Source organism: Petromyzon marinus, chromosome 17, assembly GCF_048934315.1.
Source record: "Petromyzon marinus isolate PM22_M1 ecotype Great Lakes invasive population chromosome 17, UKy_Petmar_22M1.pri1.0, whole genome shotgun sequence".
NCBI lineage: Eukaryota > Metazoa > Chordata > Hyperoartia > Petromyzontiformes > Petromyzontidae > Petromyzon > Petromyzon marinus.
Genome location: NC_133683.1, coordinates 1,789,364 through 1,801,632, shown reverse-complemented (window position 1 = coordinate 1,801,632; position 12,269 = coordinate 1,789,364). Strand labels below are relative to the sequence as shown.

Here is a 12,269-nt window from a genome sequence, read left to right as displayed (position 1 = left end):
AAAAACATCAATATTGCAGAGAATGCATACTGGGTACTTCAGCACTGTTATAATAGTTTTCCATTTGGCAGTTAGAATGTGGATATTACATATATCCTGTAAGTTATGTCTGGGTGTCGGTGTGTGCAATATGAAAGTGGTGTATTTATTGAGGAGTTGTGGAAGGAGTGTGATACGTAACGATAATTGATTGTTGTTCGCCAAAGCAGTGAGGCGTATGGTTCAGGGTATGGATGTGCGAGTTGAGTGATGGGAGTCTAGCGTTCATTGACTAGCGTGGTCTGCAGTTGACGATACAGTTTGATAAAGGATGTATACTGTGGATTTAAAGACTCGTATGGAGGTGGCAGGGTGACTCAGCAGTCAGAGAGCTGAGCTGGCACCACTGCGTCAAACCTAGGTTTAGAGGCGTGTGGTGTTGCACGTGGGGAGGGGTGATAATGCTGGGTGCAGGAAGGTGGAGCATTATTTGTAGGTTCCTCGTTCTCACCTGATTGTTGATGGCGTCCTGAGAATGGACCTCATCATCGAACGCGAGGATGAAATCGATCCGACGGACTCCATCGCAAAAGTAGATAGTGTCCTACACGCAAAGGCAAGCACACACACGAATATGAGAGATGTAATAGCTTATGCATGAAATGTATATTTATTCATAAGCTCATGATACATGTATCAGGACATAAGTTAATCTGCTATTTGTATGCAAGTTGTTTATTGCTATGATGATGTACTTGTTTACCCAGGAAAACCTCAATGAGTTTACATTTTTATTTTCAAGGAGGGTCCTACCAAGTTCTGTTTTTTTGCAGTCGAGAACGAAGTTGCTTAGTTTAATTCCAATTGAATAATTTGCATGTATTTTTTCAGCATTGGTACGTTTGGCCAATACCAGTTACACTGTGTCATTTAGCTATGGGAGGAAACCAGAGACCTGGAGAAATGTGTACACAAAGCATCTAGCCCCTGTGCATTATACAAAAAACATCAGTATTTTCTAAAGTGCATTGTGGTAATGCTATCTTAAACCACCATCAAAATAAAGTTGAGCAAATGTGACAGACTAACAGCAGCAGTTATGCAGTGATATGCAACTGTGGACCGGTGTAATCCTCATTCGGACTCATCAGCACAGTATAGTCACCAAAACGCACTGCTGCAAAGGCTGCAAATCTATAAATGAGGAGCAGCCATGTCTACACTTTGGGGCCCATTAGTTGGCGAATGCAAACAACAACTAAATCTGTAAATACCAGGAATCTCCCATCTTTGACATTAGCCAAGCTAATTTATAGGCAGTGCAAATCCACGTTGTGCCGCATCGTACCTGGGCCAGGGTAGATTGAAATGATGACGTCGAAAAGTCTTGCGGCACCGTTGAAGGCTGAGCCTCATGCCCCTCCGCTCCCTCCTCCTCATTCATTCTCTCCACGAGCTCTGCATAGGTAATGTGGGGGTAGAGGGTTCATTGCATTAGGGACAGGGGAGGCAGGTGCAGGGATGGGAATGTCGGTAAAGAACCGCACATGGTACTCATGTGTAAAGCTTTCTCATAAATGTCGACGCTGCTCCAGTGTGAGTACACCTGTGGTATAAAGTTGTATTACCATTAGGGGACTTTTACCCCATTGAATATCGTACACTTTAACAAAGCCGTGCCCAGCATGGTCAGACACAAACCAGGGCAAAAAATATTAGTTGGAATATGCAAAGTCATTTTTGCCCTGACAGCTTGTCAGCTATACTCTTTGGTTCTTTCGGTAAAGTCACGTAGGTGAAAAAAAATAGAAATAGAAATAAATCACGACGTTTCGAATGCAACACAAGCACTCATCATCAGGTGTGACAACCACAGCAAGGAAACTGTTTTACTGAAGTGGGAGAGAAACCAGGGTTAGGGCAGTTAAATAAGTCAGAGAGGGGGAGGGTGGGGGTGAATGGGGCGAGGAGTGCGAGCGCGGCAAGCGCTGCAGAGACGCTGAGAGTAAAAAAGAGGCAACATAATTACTGCCAAGATGGAAGCTTGTCAGCTTCTGCGAGAGCTTCCCCGTGACCACACAGATCATGGTGGTTACTTGACCACATTTCAATTGAAGTGCTGTCGTCCCGACAGTTCTGTTCCTTCACCTGAAGAAGGCCACTTGTGTTGTGGCCAAAACGTCGTGATTTTTGTTGGTTTATTTTTTACCTACGTGACTTTACCCAATAGAACCAAAGAGTATGGATCCTTGCAGTCACGACAGCTTCAAATCCACATTTCACCACTCTGGTTAATGTGGGTTGGTGAAGACGTATAGTATGTATAGTACAACCAATTTTGATGGACTGCCCTTTGCTGCCCACCATGTAGCCCGACACCACACTTTTAGACCTGTTATGCACTATCCTGGCTCAAACCCTGCTGGGTTATCACGTTTTTTTTTATCACCGTGCCTCGATTCTTCCTCTTAACCTGCATTTTGTATCCACGGGATAACATGTGCAGTTTTATATGGACGTGCCAACAGTGCCTCCCACATTTCTATTGCCTGGTTCTCCACTGGCCGTTTTCCATGTTGCGCTAGAACCAAAAACCGGGATACGCTAACCTCACGCGGTGTCTGAATATGGCTTGGGGCCAAGCAGGGCCAGGGGCGGGGATAATGACGCGTACATTGTGCGTGACATTCGGTGAGTGCACGGTAAGGACACCAGCGCACATCACACCAGTGGTTCTCAACCGTTGTTGGCTACCGGTGCCCCCCCTCGTTGTTGAATTTAGTTTAAACCGAGTAGCCCCCCCCACTCCCCCCTTGACCCAACGTGGTTCTGAGAAATCAACGTGTGAATAATGAACGTCAATATTTTAACCAATTGTCCACTTTGTGAGAGGTATATCCTAACCAGCTGCTAGTAACTGCAAGCGAATAAAAACAAATTAAACGGACGCTCTGCACGCGAGACGTCATTAGTTCCCTGGCTGCTCTTGTAAACCCGCATTGTGTACGATGAGTGAGTTTAGAAAGTGCTTTCATATCGTTCCAGGTTACCACGTGGATACAAATTGTATCGTAGTTACTTTACATTGTCCGATTCATACATGACTATTCACCAATGACTCATGTCCGATATGATTTCACATATTTATACATTATCTCACGTACACCCTGGGGCATTGCCACATAGCCCCCAGGGGTCCGCGTACCCCCGAGTAAAAAAAAAAAGAAAATTACTGCACTACACCACCCACATGCGTCTCGACGCGCTCGTCACACGTGACGTCCGTGGCACGGCTCGGGTTCCGCAGTGGAAACATAACTTGGTGCCTTGAGAGCCACACGGGGCTGGCTCGGCACTGCCCTGGCGCGGCTTGGTAGCGAGGTGGAAAATAATTCGCATCACGTGGAAATTTATAGCAGCCAAATAACTCTGAAAGCACGTTGATTCTAAATGTTAAAGGAACAACCGGAGGACCCAGGGAATAATCCACGCGGCCACGAGAAGACAGAGAGAGAGACACGCAAACTCCAAATATTACAGGCGTCACAATTTGGATCGAACTCACGGACTTCCTGCATACGAGGCGAGGGAGATAACATCTTGCGAGGGAGATAATATCTTGTCATGGAGATAACATCGTGTCAGGGAGATAACATCTTGTGAGGGAGATAATATCTTGTCAGGGAGATAACATCTTGCGCGGGAGATAACATCTTGCGAGGGAGATACCATATTGCGCGGGAGATAACATATGTACTCTTTGGTTCTATTCGGTAAAGTCACGTAGGGAAAAATAAATAAATAAAATGAACAACAATCACGACGTTTCGGCCACAAAACAAGTGGCCTTCATCAGGTGAAGGGACCAAAGAGTATGGATCCTTGCAGTCACGAAAGCTTCAAATCCACATTTCACCACTCTGGTTAATGTGGGTTGGTGAAGACGTATAGTATGTATAGTACAACCAATTTTGATGGACTGCCCTTTGCTGCCCACCATGTAGCCCGACACCACACTTTTAGACCTGTTATGCACTATCCTGGCTCAAACCCTGCTGAGCGTCCGATTAAAACACTGACGAGATCTCAATATTTAAAACTGGCCCAAAGCCCCGTCATAGCACGAACATTACACTTTACCTATCTCAACAAATGTGGACATCATGAATCTTTGGTCTAATCTCAGATCTTGTGAGTTATAACTCGGGAGCTCCTCATGCACAGCCAGCCAAGGATAACTCCCTGCTATAGTGACGTCACAGCAAAAGGGCGTGACGTCACCTAAATATGGGCGTGGTCAAAAGCGGCCCCATCCCCCGCTCTTCCCGACCTTGCTTCCCCCCTCGCCGAGGTTACCCACATGAACAATAATAATAAATCATAGATGTACATTATGAAAGAATCAATGATTTTTCACAAAACTGCTCCTGTACGGCCTTTTGCCAATCCCCTGCTGGAGAGCCTCTTGACGATCGCGCGAATCGTGTTGGTTATTTGCAAATACTTCACCATGCCGGTGAGTATGGGTTGGTAAAGGAAAAGGAGGAGCATTAACGTACAAACAAAAACCTATTTTACTAGAATGCCTTCTGCTTCCCATCATGTAGCCTGTAACACCTGGTATGCACTATCCAGGCTCCAACCTCCTTAACGTTAGATGGAGACATCTGGCACATCCCCAAAAGTTTTGTCCACAGGCTCAACATTTAACACAAACACACATCTCTAACACTAACGTTAAACTTTACCTATCTCGACGAAGGTAGACATCGTGAATCTTTGATTTTTTCTCGAATTCAGAGTCAGAAGTCAGGAGCTCCTCGCGTGCACAGCCAGCCCACGATAAAGTCCGACCCAGAATGATGTCACCGTGACGTCGGTTCAATATAGGCGTGGCCAGAATGTGGGTGTGGCCAACGGCGGCGGCTTCCCCGCCCCCCGCTGCCCCTCCCCGCAGGTTTCTCTCAACCCTCAGTGCGCATGCGCAGGCTGCGCGTCTCGGACATCGCCTTCAGCGGCCGTTGGCGACGCGGCGGTTGTGGCGGGAAAATTAATAAAAAAAACTTCTCCGAATAACCGCGACCTTTAACTACCCTCACGGATAATCCACACGGATCTCTGGACGGCAAGGCGAAGACGATCAATGGAATAATCTCCGGTGAGAGACGGAGAGAGATGGGCAGGCGTGAGGGCGAGCCAGGTTCAACTTTGTTGAACGCTGAGCGCAGAGTGAATGGGGTTTGCTTCACTCAGCACGCGGCTTGGACACTTCGGTGTGCAAAGTGTTGTCTGGTTGTGCCGTGTAAAGGAGGAGGACATTCAGTAAATGTCGTTGGTTTGTTAATGGGAGTGTGTGGCGCGGTAATGGACTGGGTACGACTTACAACACAAGTTCTGCTCACATTGCACGCTAAGGGTTAGCACGGCGATTACTACGCGTGCATTTATTAGTTATTGTTCATGTTAAAAGTAGTATTGATTGTTAAGACAATAATGTTTAGTATTTGTAGGAGAATCATTTCAATATTGTACAGTATAGCATTGTCCTGCTGTGTGGCTCTCACGTGGCGAGCATCAGTGCAGCAATATTCAGTACGTGGTTGTAATGCACTTCTATAGCCCCCTGCCACCAGTGCAGCAATATTCAGCACGTGGTTGTAATGCACTTCTATAGCCCCCTGCCACCAGTGCAGTAATATTCAGTACGTGGTTGTAATGTACTTCTATAGCCCCCTGCCATCAGTGCAGCAATATTCAGTACGTGGTTGTAATGCACTTCTATAGCCCCCTGCCACCAGTGCAGCAATATTCAGTACGTGGTTGTAATGCACTTCTATAGCCCCCTGCCATCAATGCAGCAATATTCAGTACGTGGTTGTAATGTACTTCTATAGCCCCCTGCCACCAGTGCAGCAATATTCAGCACGTGGTTGTAATGTACTTCTATAGCCCCCTGCCATCAGTGCAGCAATATTCAGTACGTGGTTGTAATGTACTTCTATAGCCCCCTGCCACAAGTGCAGCAATTTTCAGTACGTGGTTGTAATGTACTTCTATAGCCCCCTGCCATCAGTGCAGCAATATTCAGTACGTGGTTGTAATGCACTTCTATAGCCCCCTGCCACCAGTTCAGCAATATTCAGTACGTGGTTGTAATGAACTTCTATAGCCCCCTGCCACCAGTGCAGCAATATTCAGTACGTGGTTGTAATGTACTTCTATAGCCCCCTGCCATCCATGCAGCAATATTCAGTACGTGGTTGTAATGAACTTCTATAGCCCCCTGCCACCAATGCAGCTATGTTCAGTACGTGGTTGTAATGCACTTCTATAGCCCCCTGCCATCAGTGCAGCAATATTCAGTACATGGTTGTAATGCACTTCTATAGCCCCCTGCCATCACCAAACTCACACTGACCAGCGTGGTGAAGTATGGTAAATAACCCCTCCCCCTGGGAGCTGCATAGCATGGGACAGCTGTCAGCCAGCAATGGATTTAAAAAGGGTAGGGTAAGGAACTTGGAGGTTCGGTACGCATAATGTGCTCGGAAAGTATTGTATTCTGTATGTGTGTTGAACCTCTTTCGCATCGTACAAAGCCAACCGTGCTCTTCGGAGGTGCGATAATATATAAATATAAGTAGTCATACTACTGTAATACCACTTAATATTTAGCATTCATTGTATTAGTAGTACGGTAATTTTTTTATATGCAGGTGTGCATGCCAAACGTTAACCAATGTTAAATGTTAAGCCTTCTCTTTTGAATACAGTGTGTTTTAAACATGGAGTTGTCGCCAGCTAATTCTTAAATGTATATCATTCATAATGTAGTAGTAGGCAGGTAGTGCATTTATGACACTTCAGTTGTACATAGAGCTTGCAGGTGTGATGAAGGAAACCATGGGAAAGGCTGGAATTTTTGTTGAAAAAAGGACAACAGCCACAGTAGCTTAAGAGACCTAACGCGAAGTGGTCGACACTGGCCCATGCGATCGCGTTGCGACAGCGGACCCACTTTCCGCACACAGCAGCTCCTCATGGTGCCCCCCATACCAGGACCAGTGGTGACCTTGTAGCCACAGCCATTCCTCTCCCTGGCCCCATCCGGTCCAGGCATCCCAAATCGTACAAAATGTACTGCAACGGTGGTGAGACAAACAGCCCTTCGGGCGACAGCACGGTGACGGACACAAGCCCTCGCGGCAGCCTGGGCAGCACGCTGCTCCGGACCGGAAGCGGGGGCTAGCGCAGCCCTGTGGTGTGCGGAGAGCAGTGCTGCTCGTAGGCGAGCGGTGCGCTGGACGCCTACATCGAGGACTTTGAGCAGAGCGGAATCTGTGCGTCACCGCCACCCAGGATACGTGCAGAGCACAGCGCCGCGCAGCATGGCGGAGCGGAGACGCGCGGAGGAGAGGAGGATGCACAGTGTGGATGAAGGTGGGTTGCGCCTCTCGCCACGCGAGGAATCGCTCCGTGGTGCTTGCACTCGAGTGGCTATCGAGTGTGCACGCGGTGCAATGGTATTGAAGCTATAGTAATAGGTTTTTACCCTTTTATCTGGCACAAAAACTGACACCTTTATACAAGGGATCATGTTTGCAATAACCACAACACAAGTAGTCAAAATGCAAACAAAAAAGACAACTCTGATAATATGCACTGTCCTTGAATTTGATTGGTCCATACCCGAGATGGCTTTTCTGAGATCCCAGTCTCCACTGGTGTTGGACCAGAAGACGCAAAAAGGCGTCTTCTTATTCTTAGCGTCTTCTTGTTTGCATTTTGACTACTTGCGTTGTGGTTATCGCAAACATGATCCCTTGTATAAAGGTGTCAGTTTTTGTGCCAGATAAAAGGGTAAAAACCTATTACTATATCTTGTTACTGGCAAAGGAGGTCTCATGAGGTATCGAAGCTAGTTGACTGGAGGGGGGATAATTGGAGAGGAGAACCCCATTTATTTGCTTGTACTGGGTGCTTGTCAATTATGCTATGCTATCATGAATGTAATGTAATTCCCCTAGAAAAAAAACCCTTAATAAGGTCTAAAGATACATTTTCGTGAGAGTCCCACACTGGGATGCTTGGCAAATTCCATTAATGAGTTCATTTTATGTCAGAGAAAACTATCCACAGTAAGCACACGCATATGAGAGGATAGCATAGGTCTGAACAGATAGGTCGGAGCATGCATTTCTTTCTCCTGTCATCTTCCAGCAACTTCACTGAATATTGAGTTTGTAAAGTTTGTGAAATCTAAGTGATCCTCCAACCTTTGTGTCAAAATTTGCAGATCCTAGACTGGACACATCTGAAGTTTAAACAATAACAGCTCATGCACTGATTTATCCCATATTCTCACAAACTCCACAAACGGATAACATCATTAGTTACTGATGGTGCAAAGTAAGGCAACATTGCAGGATTGCCGTTCAGGGGTCAAGGAATCTAGGGGAGAGCAAATTCATTGTGTACCAGTAAAATGTCTGTGGGTCTTACATTGCAGGTGGCATGCTGCCTGTGGAGGACCTCATCTCGGGCACGTGCAGCCTCACTGCTGCGCTGCAGTGGTCATGGCTTATAGCCCGACGGTCAGTCTAACCACGGACCAGTTCCTAGAGGCGCCAGTTGACGGTTCCTCCAAGTCCTTGTTCCGCTCGCCTGTCGCCCACCGAGACCTCGCAGTGTCGCACAGAGGCAAGCGGTCATCTCTCGGGGTCACCGCGCACAGCCTCGGCGCATCATTGGTGAGGGGCAATAAGCCAACTGAACGGTTGAGCTCAACAGCGAGAAGCAACAAGGCCCTGATGCCATTAAATGAGTCGGCAAAGCCCAAAAATTATTTCTTTTCTAACCAGAAGAATGTTTTGTTGTACTTACGGAGCAGTGAAGCAACTAGGCGTGAGCACTTGCCGAACGGCGGCTGTGCGACAAGTACCTATCCCAGGTGGTTGACAAGCCAAAAGGATGAGCTGGATGTGTCGGGGATCACGAGCATTCCTGAGCTCAGGTACCCGGCCTGGCTGCGTGACTGCGATGTGGACTCCCAGACCAGCAGCCACGAGACGGATACCAGCACGAAGAGAGCAGGTGCCGCTCAGAGCCCGCAAAGCAGACCAAAGTACCCAGAGTGGCTCAAAGATTTGGACATCTCCGGCCTTACGAATGTAGCCAACGAGGAGCCCGTGTCAGAGGACCTTAGATCCCTAGGTGTGTGTGTGTATATATATAGTCTGTATATAGCAGATGACATTTCATATGTTTTCAGGTACATATTCAGTCTTTTCTCACAGAGACGACTGAGCGGCCACCCATGTGGTTGTGACGTGCGATGCGTGATTCTTGATGCACAGCCTCATTGGAGGAGCTGCTGAGCAGGGCGCGCATGGAGTTGGAATCCCCCGGCTTGGAGGCCCCCTCCCCGGGCAGCTTCAACACGGACGTCTTCCTAGGGGCTGATCGTCCCTGGGAAAACCCCTCCACGCCATTGTGAATTTATCTTTATATTCACACTCACGCACAGCATAGAGGCTGCACCGCCTCTAAGTATGATGTCAGATTATGAATGTTATAAGCTAAGCAGGTAAGCCTGGTTATTACTTGGATGGGAGACTATTTGGTAATAGCATATATTATAGATTTTGGCTGCTAGGTAACCAGGAGTTAGTAATACAGCAATGGAATCTTGAATCTATATCCGGAGTTTTGCATTTTACTCCTTCTGTTTTCACCGGGTTCTCCGATTTCCTCTCACATACCACTCGCTGATGAAATTTGCAAAATATCACTGCCAAACCCGCCTGAGACTTGGTGAGATTTTTCTGGCTTCCACCATGATAATAAGTCAACCAAGTAATTTTCTCTCAATCGTGTCTCTTCTCAGGGCCGTGTACCACCTGTCGCGTCTGAAAGAGCTGGTTGACACCATCAAGGAGAACAAGGATGGCTGCATTTTAAGGCGGTGGTCGAGGTTTGTACTCAGAAGGATACGTTCGCTTGGTCCTGCTAATTCATGGTTGTTAAACATCAATGGTACTTCAGGTGCTGTGGTGTGAATCGCAATTACTTGTGAACTTTTGGGGCCCATGGGGCACAGTAATTGCCCTGTTAATGGAAGTGCCACAACAAAGTATTGGAAAAATGTGATGAAGTTCGTTCAGGGTTGGAGTTAGTGAATGGTTGCAGCAGTATTTTGCACAGCAAATCCATGCAGACTCAAATGTCACTTGAAAGAGAACGGATATGTGAAAAATATTGTGAGCACAACTAAACTTATTTTGGTTTTAGCCATTTTGGAAGGAGACTACTTTATTGGGAACATACATGCTAGTATTTGTGTAGTTATAAACATTTGGGAAATCACTGTAAAAGTACATTTGCTTATTTAGATTGCACTATACCTGTATTGTAAAATTTCAGAACCTTTTATGTAACTTGTAATCAATAAACCAAAGTTGCATATTGTATGCAACCCATGACTTGGATTGTTTTTATCATGTCTTGTTTAGCATGGTTGGTTATGTACAGTGTGAAAGAAATTCAACATACATTAAATATTTTCTGATATTTGAATGTTTATATTGTACATGTATATTTATTTTACAATAAATCTGAGACAAAGGCTTATACACATGGAATTGAAAATATTCAGCTATGATTTGTATTTCTCAAGTATTTTAAGAAAAGTCAGCGAGTCTCGTGACATGTCTTCACATTTGGGGGTGATGATTGTGATGGATATACAAGCATTAACCTGCTTACATTCCTAGAGTATGTAAGGTGAATTTGGGCATTCTGGGTGATTGGGTTTTAGGCCAAACACAGGCAGATGGTTGGGGATAGATGTTTTCAAGCATCTATTAATTATTCATCGGCATGTACTATCTTACTATGATGTAAAGTTCAAAGACATGGTTCATGAAGGGAATGGAATAAAAACTCAACTGTGCACAAGTATGGAGGAATTAATACTTGGAATTCAATGCAAAGATCTGGCCATATGGCGTTTACTGGGCACCAGGGTTGCCAAACAACACATGAAAGATGTGTATCAGGCACAGCCTCTGCATTATGAAAAAAATATCACTTCCTGAAGAAGTGCATTTTGCTTCTCCTGTCTTAGGTCACCAAAATAAATTAGAGCAAATGTGACTCGACTGACACAGGCAGCATTTATACTTGTGAAGTGTTCTCCTTCCGACGTGTGGTGTGTGTCGCACACACTGTCGAAGACGAGGTAGTTGCAGGAGACACCGTCTCTTTATTATCTTGTTCACACCAACTCCGGCCTCACTCGACCACGTTGCCATAGAGCCCGGCCTAGACACGACCCTGTCCGTGTTGCACCGACGGCGTCGACCGAGAAGGCCAGCTACTGTCTGGCCACGCAATGATTGGGCGAATGCGGTGGCAACGACAGCGACGACGAGACGAGTCCACTCCCAGAACCGGCAGCCCGGAGCTCTCGCTCTCCGCTGCTTATATTATATTCTATATTCTACTCGGCGCGGCTTGGCTCTGCCCTATCCACGCCTCCCTTCTCGAACCGACCAGAGGGTTCCAGAGGCTTCCCTATGAGGTCTTCCATGACCCTTGCCCCAATTCCTCTGCCCGGCCGGCATACCCGTATATATGCTCAACGGCGTGTGTGCAAACTTTCCACTGCAGTTGCCGCTGCTGGACAGCAGTCAGCGCTGTGTCACTACACTTGTATGAACACAAGAATTACATAATCATGTCTACACTTATATGTAATGGGCTGAGATAGGCGCACACAACTTCTTGGGAGGCAACACTATTTATTAACACCAACACATTACACTTAACATAAATTTCGATTTAAAGCTTTCGTGACTGCGGGCTAACACCAATCCCGAATATCCGCCCCCACAGCCCTTTAAATAATCTCCAATACAGCCCCCCAATCGGCTATGCGTGTATGAGTGACGTCCCTGCCCTCTAACCCCCGACCCCCCCGTCCCGCGCGTGCGATTGGTGTGTCGCTCTAAAACTGACTCCAAATCCCCGCCCCGCAGCCCTTTAAACAATCTCCATTGCCCGGCATCGGCGGCAACGCGTGTGCGAAGGACGTCATTGCCCTCTGACCCCTGACCCCCCGTTCAGTTCGTGTGAGTGGTGCGCGGGGTTGTGTGAGCGGAGACGTCGCGTTTGAGTGGCTGAGAAGCGACGGATTGATTCCAGGCAGCCACGTGCCAGCCCCGAGCTATGCCCCACAAACAGGACCCGCGGACCCGAGGGGCTGCGGCGCGAGGAGAGGAGCCGGAGAG

The 12,269-nt window shown here is 46.9% G+C and overlaps 1 long non-coding RNA gene across 1 annotated transcript; it reads left to right on the top strand.

Moving 5' to 3' along the window:
* The first annotated feature begins 7,601 nt into the window (after positions 1-7,601).
* Positions 7,602-10,466, top strand: LOC142924794 (uncharacterized). The gene is made up of 3 exons (XR_012941866.1): positions 7,602-8,573; positions 9,336-9,471; positions 9,866-10,466. It is a non-coding gene; the product is annotated as an uncharacterized LOC142924794 (long non-coding RNA).
* The last annotated feature ends 1,803 nt before the right edge of the window (positions 10,467-12,269 follow it).